The sequence below is a fragment of the Xyrauchen texanus genome, unplaced genomic scaffold (genome assembly GCF_025860055.1).
Source record: "Xyrauchen texanus isolate HMW12.3.18 unplaced genomic scaffold, RBS_HiC_50CHRs HiC_scaffold_54, whole genome shotgun sequence".
Classification (NCBI taxonomy): domain Eukaryota; kingdom Metazoa; phylum Chordata; class Actinopteri; order Cypriniformes; family Catostomidae; genus Xyrauchen; species Xyrauchen texanus.
This window is the reverse complement of record NW_026266511.1, coordinates 40,001-50,000: the sequence shown is the minus strand read 5'-3', so window position 1 is coordinate 50,000 and position 10,000 is coordinate 40,001.

The following is a 10,000-nucleotide window of genomic DNA, read 5'->3' as shown; positions in this document are numbered from 1 at the left end:
GTCTGTCTGTCTGTCTATCTATCTATCTATCGGTCTGTCTGTCTGTCTATCTATCTATCTATTGGTCTGTCTGTACATCCATCCATCTGTTTGTCTGCCTGTCTGTCTGTCTACCTACTTGTCTGTCTGTACATCCATACATCTGTCCATCTGTCTGTCTGTCTATACATCCATATGTCCATCCATCTGTCTGTCTATCTGTCTGTACATCTGTATGTCCATCCATCTGTCTGTCTGTCTATCTGTCTGTCTATCTGTCTGTACATCTGTATGTCCATCCATCTGTCTGTCTGTCTGTCTATCTATCTATCTGTCTGTCTGTCTGTACATCCGTATGTCCGTCCATCTGTCTGTCTGTCTATCTGCATTCAAGTAGAAGACGTAGATTTTTCTCTCTGTAAGATCACAGTTTTGTTCGGAGCACATCGTCTCCAGTGATGTAAGCCGAGTCACTCAAATGGAGCATTAAAAGCCTCGTGATTGTCTTTAGATCGGATCATTTACTGGAGAAGTGTGTCGACACTGAATGCATCCTTCACACCAGCTCATCGACACTCAAACCATCTCAACATGAATATTTCAATCAGACGTACTTTTAAAACCAACAAAATATTCATTTTGTCAACTTTATCCTGCATCAAAAACAAGACAAAACATTCTGTGTCATATTTTGAGCCTATTATGTGAAATTGTTTTTCTTGTATTACTGATACAAATATATTTTACAATAATGTAAAATAAACCGCTATAATTATTTCTTATTATAAACAGTTATATAATTGTAAATACTGTTTGAATATTTGTATAAAAATTATATTTTTCTAAAATAAACAGTTATAATAATAATAATAATGATTATTATTGTTGTTGTTATGAAAACAAATGATTGATTTTAAAAACATTAATGATTATTATGAAAACAATCTATTATTATAAATATTATAATTATTATTATAGATATGATGATTGTCCTAAATAGTTATAATAATAATTATCCTTACTATTAATATTGTTATTATAAACAGTAATTATTATGAAAACAAATGATTAAATTTTTATTATTATTATATTTATTATTATTATTTTTACATAAACGGTCATAGTTCGATATCAAATTAACAGCATTGTCACTGTTAATAAATACTGTTTGTATAACTGTTCAAAACATATTTATATATATATAATTAAAATATGTTATTATTATAATATAAAAAACAATTTGTATTCATGTGAATTACAGAATGTTAATTATGTGCATTCTTACACAAAGATCAAACAAATTCAAAATAAATACGGCAACTAAAACAATCCAGATTTCATGTTTACGTTGTGAACATTAATTTGGCTTTTGCATGATAATAAACACTTCTAGTCAGATTGCATTAGTAGTGTTGTGAATGTTGACTGTAATGGTCAGAGATAGGATTATGGATTAGAGAGATATGATTATATCAACACATGTGATGATGATCTACGAACATCTAATCGATCACATCATGTTAGAATACACAAACACCAGAGCCTCATAAAGTCGGACTTTTGTGTGACAGGCTGAAATCTTTGCTCTAAAAATAACAGGTACGTGCAAATTGGTTTCTTAACGAGTGAATCTCAGCACAAAAGTCATCGACTGTATCAGAGATTGGATGTTAGAGGGTTCCAGAATGACTTCTTTCTGATTGCTCGGCTTACAAAATGGTTGAGACATGGGGAAAGAAGCAAAGTATGCAAGATTTATCTATTGATGACAGACAGACAGACAGACAGATATATAGATAGACAGACAGATACATAGGATGACAGACAGACAAACAGGATGACAGACGGATAGACAGACAGACAGACAGATAGATAATACAGACAGACAGACAGATAGATAATACAGACAGATAGATAAAGAGACAGACAGACAGACAGACAGACAGATAGATAGATAGATAGATAGATAGATAGATAGTCAGACAGACAGACAGATAAAGAGTGACAGACAGATAGATAGATAGATAGATAGATAGATAGATAGATAGATAGATAGATAGATAGATAGATAGACAGACAGACAGATAAAGAGTGACAGACAGATAGATAGATAGATAGATAGATAGATAGATAGATAGATAGATAGATAGATAGATAGATAGATAGATAGATAGATAGGATGACAGACAGACAGACAGACAGATAGATAATACATACGGACAGACAGACAGACAGATAGATAATACATACATACAGACAGACAGACAGACAGACAGACAGACAGACAGATAGATAGATAGATAGATAGATAGGATGACAGACAGACAGCCAGATAGATAATACATACAGACAGACAGACAGACAGACAGACAGACAGACAGATAGATAGATAGATAGATAGGATGACAGACAGACAGCCAGATAGATAATACATACAGACAGACAGACAGACAGATAGATAGGATGACAGACAGACATATAGATAATACAGACAGACAGACAGACAGATAGATAGATAATACAGACAGATAGATAATACAGACAGACAGATAGACAGACAGACAGGCAGATAGATAGGATGACAGACAGACAGACAGATAGCTAGGATGACAGACAGACAGACAAACACAGACAGACAGACAGACAGACAGACAGACAGACAGACAGACAGACAGACAGACAGACAGACAGATAGATAGATAGATAGATAGATAGATAGATAGAATGACAGACAGATAGACAGACAGAATGTCTGACTGACAGACAGACAGATAGATAGGATAACAGACAGACAGAATATCTGACTGACAGACAGACAGACAGACAGATAGATAGGATGACAGACAGACAGACAGACAGAATGACTGACAGACAGATAGATAGTATGACAGACAGACAGACAGATAGATAGTATGACAGACAAACAGACAGACAGACAGATAGTATGACAGACAAACAGACAGACAGATATATCTATGAAATTACCAAGAATTGTGAAGTCAAGTGTGTCTGTTACTAATGCTCATAGTGATCTGATCAAAGCTCAAACTGAGTATTAAATGTGTGTTTGTGCTCATGTGTGTGTGTGTTTGTGCTCATGTGTGTGTGTTTGTGCTCATGTGTGTGTGTTTGTGCTCATGTGTGTGTGTTTGTGCTCATGTGTGTGTGTTTGTGCTCGTGTGTGTGTGTTTGTGCTCTTGTGTGTGTGTTTGTGCTCGTGTGTGTGTTTGTGCTCATGTGTGTGTGTTTGTGCTCATGTGTGTGTGTTTGTGCTCGTGTGTGTGTTTGTGCTCGTGTGTGTGTTTGTGCTCATGTGTGTGTGTGTTTGTGCTCATGTGTGTGTGTTTGTGCTCATGTGTGTGTGTGTTTGTGCTCATGTGTGTGTGTTTGTGCTCATGTGTGTGTGTTTGTGCTCGTGTGTGTGTGTTTGTGCTCTTGTGTGTGTGTTTGTGCTCGTGTGTGTGTTTGTGCTCATGTGTGTGTGTTTGTGCTCATGTGTGTGTGTTTGTGCTCGTGTGTGTGTTTGTGCTCGTGTGTGTGTTTGTGCTCATGTGTGTGTGTGTTTGTGCTCATGTGTGTGTGTTTGTGCTCATGTGTGTGTGTTTGTGCTCATGTGTGTGTGTTTGTGCTCATGTGTGTGTGTTTGTGCTCATGTGTGTGTGTTTGTGCTCGTGTGTGTGTGTGTTTGTGCTCGTGTGTGTGTGTGTTTGTGCTCATGTGTGTGTGTTTGTGCTCATGTGTGTGTGTGTTTGTGCTCATGTGTGTGTGTGTTTGTGCTCATGTGTGTGTGTTTGTGCTCATGTGTGTGTGTTTGTGCTCATGTGTGTGTGTTTGTGCTCATGTGTGTGTGTGTTTGTGCTCATGTGTGTGTGTTTGTGCTCATGTGTGTGTGTTTGTGCTCATGTGTGTGTGTTTGTGCTCGTGTGTGTGTGTGTTTGTGCTCATGTGTGTGTGTTTGTGCTCATGTGTGTGTGTTTGTGCTCATGTGTGTGTGTTTGTGCTCATGTGTGTGTGTGTTTGTGCTCATGTGTGTGTGTTTGTGCTCATGTGTGTGTGTGTTTGTGCTCATGTGTGTGTGTTTGTGCTCATGTGTGTGTGTTTGTGCTCATGTGTGTGTGTTTGTGCTCGTGTGTGTGTGTGTTTGTGCTCATGTGTGTGTGTGTTTGTGCTCATGTGTGTGTGTTTGTGCTCGTGTGTGTGTGTTTGTGCTCGTGTGTGTGTGTGTTTGTGCTCATGTGTGTGTGTTTGTGCTCATGTGTGTGTGTTTGTGCTCATGTGTGTGTGTTTGTGCTCATGTGTGTGTGTGTTTGTGCTCATGTGTGTGTGTTTGTGCTCATGTGTGTGTGTGTTTGTGCTCATGTGTGTGTGTTTGTGCTCATGTGTGTGTGTTTGTGCTCATGTGTGTGTGTTTGTGCTCATGTGTGTGTGTGTTTGTGCTCATGTGTGTGTGTTTGTGCTCGGTGTGTGTGTGTTTGTGCTCATGTGTGTGTGTTTGTGCTCATGTGTGTGTGTTTGTGCTCATGTGTGTGTGTTTGTGCTCTCGTGTGTGTGTTTGTGCTCATGTGTGTGTGTTTGTGCTCATGTGTGTGTGTTTGTGCTCATGTGTGTGTGTTTGTGCTCGTGTGTGTGTGTGTTTGTGCTTCGTGTGTGTGTGTGTGTTTGTGCTCATGTGTGTGTGTTTGTGCTCATGTGTGTGTGTTTGTGCTCATGTGTGTGTGTTTGTGCTCATGTGTGTGTGTTTGTGCTCATGTGTGTGTGTTTGTGCTCATGTGTGTGTGTTTGTGCTCATGTGTGTGTGTGTTTGTGCTCATGTGTGTGTGTTTGTGCTCATGTGTGTGTGTTTGTGCTCGTGTGTGTGTTTGTGCTCATGTGTGTGTGTTTGTGCTCGTGTGTGTGTGTTTGTGCTCGTGTGTGTGTGTTTGTGCTCGTGTGTGTGTTTGTGCTCATGTGTGTGTGTTTGTGCTCATGTGTGTGTGTTTGTGCTCGTGTGTGTGTGTGTTTGTGCTCTTGTGTGTGTGTTTGTGCTCATGTGTGTGTGTTTGTGCTCGTGTGTGTGTGTTTGTGCTCGTGTGTGTGTGTTTGTGCTCGTGTGTGTGTTTGTGCTCATGTGTGTGTGTTTGTGCTCATGTGTGTGTGTTTGTGCTCGTGTGTGTGTGTGTTTGTGCTCGTGTGTGTGTGTTTGTGCTCGTGTGTGTGTGTTTGTGCTCGTGTGTGTGTTTGTGCTCATGTGTGTGTGTTTGTGCTCATGTGTGTGTGTTTGTGCTCGTGTGTGTGTGTGTTTGTGCTCTTGTGTGTGTGTTTGTGCTCGTGTGTGTGTTTGTGCTCATGTGTGTGTGTTTGTGCTCATGTGTGTGTGTGTTTGTGCTCTTGTGTGTGTGTTTGTGCTCGTGTGTGTGTGTTTGTGCTCGTGTGTGTGTGTGTGTTTGTGCTCATGTGTGTGTGTTGGTGCTCATGTGTGTGTGTTTGTGCTCGTGTGTGTGTTGTTGAGGAGAGGCGTGCCGTTACTTTAATAACAGATCGCACTTTCCATTCCCACCTGAACATTTACACACTTATTTTGTAACATTATTAATACAAAAAAATGGCACTAAAATGTACAGTGCATGTAATAATGGGATTACTTTAAGTATTAGTCTAATGTCACTTATGATTAAGTCGTAAAACACATTGATTGTGTCAGTATTTATATTAGTTACATTTGTTCTGTGAAGGTCGATTCGTGATTGCTTCAGTAAAATGCCACATTAACATATTGATTGAGAAACTACACACATCATCATCACTGAAAACACATCAGGTAAAGCTATTATTAAACATGAACACAAGTTATTTATGGACATACTTTTAGAAACAGATTTCAGTTCATCATGACAAGGACATTAAATCCCGGAAACTGAGGGAAAGTTCTTATTAAACATGTTGGAACTGTTTAGCAACATTTAATGCAAATATATTTGTATAATATATAATATAAAATACAGTTGTCAATATTATTGTTGTTTTTGTCATATATTAAATAAAAACATATTTAATTATAAAATATTTTTTGTTATTTTATAATGATTTATTATTAAAAACAATAATACTGTAGTTATAGTTGTATAAAAATTATATTTCACTAAAATAAATGGTAATAATTATTATTACTATTAATGTTGTTTTCATAAAAATGTATTATTATTATTTTTCGTAATTATAATTCTAAACATTTATTATTGTTATGAAAACAAATAATTATTATAAATAGTATAATTATTATTATAGTTTTGATGGTGATCATTATTATAAACAGGCATAATTATATATAAAATAAACTATAATAATATAATATAAATTATAAGCAGTCAATGTCATGTTTATAAATACCGTTTGTATTATTGTAAAACAATATATATATATATTTTACCAAATAAAATACTATTATAATTATCTGTTCTCATTATTATGAATATAAAATAATAATAAAAAATAAAAAACTATATTAAAATAGTAACAGTTATTAATAATAATAATAATAATATGATTATTTTTATTAATATTATTACAACAAATAATAATTATCATTATATAAAATAAACAATTATATAATTGTTTTTAAAATACTGTTTGTATTATTGTAAAATATATATATTTTTTACACTAATAAAAAACAGATATGATCATTATTAAAAAATAAAAATAATTTTAATTACTAAAATAATAATTATTATCAACATCATTATTATTATTTAAAAAAAAAAAACAAGCTTATAATTATGAGATGTGTGAAATGTCAATGACTGAGGTCTGATTTAAAGATTGATTTATTGGTAATCAAAGATACAATTTAATTAACAATAATATTAGATCAAATTAAGATAAACACTGGATGCATGTGAAACACATCTGAATCTGTCCAGTCTATAAATGATGAATCTATAAACTCTTTTATCAGCATCTAAAGCAGCTTCAGCTACAACATCAGCTTTAGATGATAAACCCAAATCCTTCAGCTGGATTACGGCGCCACATAAGAGTATCAATTCTGTCATCAAATCACCAATTCAATACAAAAGCCATTTTCCATTGACCTTTAAATGATTGATAGATCCATAAAGTCTAAAGCAGATTCAATGCACGATGAGTTCACCGCTGCTGCCTCTAATCTTTAATCTCTCCATTTCTTTTTAACAATGTGATACGGCATTGAATCATGAATAAGGCACACTTTGGTGCTCGCGTTAGTTTTGAGATTAGATATGTGTGACTTCATCGGGTTAATATATATTTCATGCAATAATTTGCATTTCAACTTCGTATGTTTACATTAGTTAATACATTTTGAACTAATGATGAACAATTTTATTGTTATAAATTAATTAACACTAACAAAGTTGAATAATGTTAACAACCATCAATGCTATTTTAATTAACAAAAACGTTCACATTTTGCACGTGTGGCATTCCCGACTGGAAACTTAAATCAAAATTAAATTAAACCCAACTTCACCACCCTGGGGAGAGCCAGGAAATACTCCCAATAAAGGGCACACAGGTAAGTTGTACCAATTGAAGGCAAAGAAATAAGAAAAAGGAGGCGTGAGTATCAATACAAAAATATAGCTTTTATTGACACTTCCGTATTACTAAAAAACATACAATTATAGGTTCTCTCTCTCCTTGAAGCACAATACATGTTTAAAACAACTAACACTTCTCCAGGGCCAGGCTTAGCAGGAGCAAGGCAGGCCAGCCGACTCGGGAGATAATCCAAACCCACCTCAAATTCACGCCAAATCGTCAAAACACCACACGCACCATAAAGTTGTGTCGGTACACTTGTGAAGCACACCACTGAATCAAAACAGCTAGCCTCCCCTGCTCCCCACAAAGACCTCACTGGCTCCTGGAGAAAGAGAAACACAAATTAGACAATATACAATAACACAACATACACCACATCAGGTATAATGTGACAGTGTGGGAAATACCAACCTTTAACAAACCGCCTCCCACACTATATGTGGTCACATAACAAATTTACTCAATGACAAAAAGACAAAACACAGCACAAAGGGGGAAACTAACAACACGAATAGGAGCTGATATGTAGCACAGCAAACGCAGAGCTTAACCGGAGAGCCCAAGCGAGCCGCAAAGAATAACAGCAACACAATTGCCGGCGATCAAGCAGCAGGATCAATTGCCCATTAGCAAAACAACAAAGGCAAAATTAAAGAAGCAAAACAAAAAGACAAAATGCCCGTAAGCAAAACAGCAGTAGCGTCACATATAGCATCTTCGGCTAGCGACTTGTTTTAAAGTTAGTGGTTAGCAACCACCAGACGCAAAGTTGTATGATTGTTCACAACAAAACCTGAGGCTCAGGTGTACAGATCATCATTCACCCACCTGCTAAGGCAAAATCTCGCCACAAACCCGCCACAACGCGCACGCCACCAGCGCCGCTCTATTAAAAATGGTACATCAGCATTTTTTTGCCTCGAGATGTTCACATCATTAAACAGTGAGCAACACATCAACCTACCTGAATGGAAACAAAACGGAAATGCCAGGAAGTGAGGAACACAGACTCACCAGGACATGACCCGTCAAAATAAGGGTCCTTAAATGGTATGGTAGCTCCCACCTCATTAGGCTGCCAAACCCATACTCCAACCAGGCCAATAGGATGGTAAAATCACTTATCCTGCCACACACGCAACCCTGTTAACACATAATAATATAAAAAATGGAAAGTTATCGCAAGAGAGGAATATCAAGCAATTGTTTTTCTTCAGTTAATGGGAACTATGTTTATCAGGAACTTAAATATAACATACTGTAGGTAGCCCATACTGAGTCGTGGTTTACCCTCTGTTCCCATTCTGTCACTCACGTGATGTTGTGTCGATGTAGTGACACTAGGGGTCGCTCTTGAGAGCCCGAAAGCACCTCCCAATCTTTGAGAAAATGCCAATTGGCGAGTAGAATTTGCATGCCACTCCTCCTGACATACGGGTATTACAGGGACCTGGGATCCATGTTCACCCACTCTTACTACCCTCGACGGCGGGCGCCCACAGGTACACGGAGGTTCCTCAGGTGGATAAGGCAGTCGCGATGCACCTGTGCCTGCAAAATGCTTCCCTCCAGAACCTGTAGGACTACATCATCTCTGGCGACCAAACCCTACAGTGCCGCTGGACAGGCCGCCTATGCCCTGCATGGCGGCCTGTCCAGCTGCAGCTCACTATGCCACGTTTCCTCACGCCTTGGGTCACATAATGAACATGTTCACGACCGCCGTTGTCACGGCAACCAGACACCGTGTACGTGCAGCCAGGGCCCCACGGATGCGACCCTCGTGAACACTAATATGAGCCCGGCTGTGCCATACCTACAGACAGCCAGTTGTGACAAGCCTCGAGGCCGACCCAACAGGTCCTCCTCCTCAGTCGCAAACCCGCCCTATGCCGGGTACACAGAGCAAGGTAAGTGCTTCAAGCTTCCCTCAGTGCAGCCACCTCGGGACAAGGCAACGCTCCCCGACGTGGCGACGCCTGCTCCTCCCCGCCGCGAGGCCGTGATGTACCTGGAGGTGCCAGGTACATCAGACGCGATCATCACTCAGTTTGCCAGGCGCCCGCCCCGGTTCAGCGCGGTCCGCTTCTCCTCAGTGTGTCGCCACCCTGCGTGTGGAGATCGCAACCCTTCCTCACAAGGGTGCGATAGAGCCTGTCCCTCGAGCCGAGATGGGGAAAGGGTTCTACAGCCCTTCGTGACAAAGAAAGGCGGTGGGTTGCAGCCAATCTTAGACCTGCCAGTTCTGAACCGGGCCTTACACAAACTCCCGTTCAATATTCTGATGCAGAAAAACATTTTGGCGTGTGCCCGGCCTCAAGATTGGTTCGTGGTGGTAGACCTGAAGGATGAGTACTTTCACGTCTCAGTTTTACCTCGTCACAGACCCATCCTCACGGTTTGCTTTCGACGGCCGGACGCATCAGTACAAGGTCCTCCCTTCGGCCTGTCCCTGTCC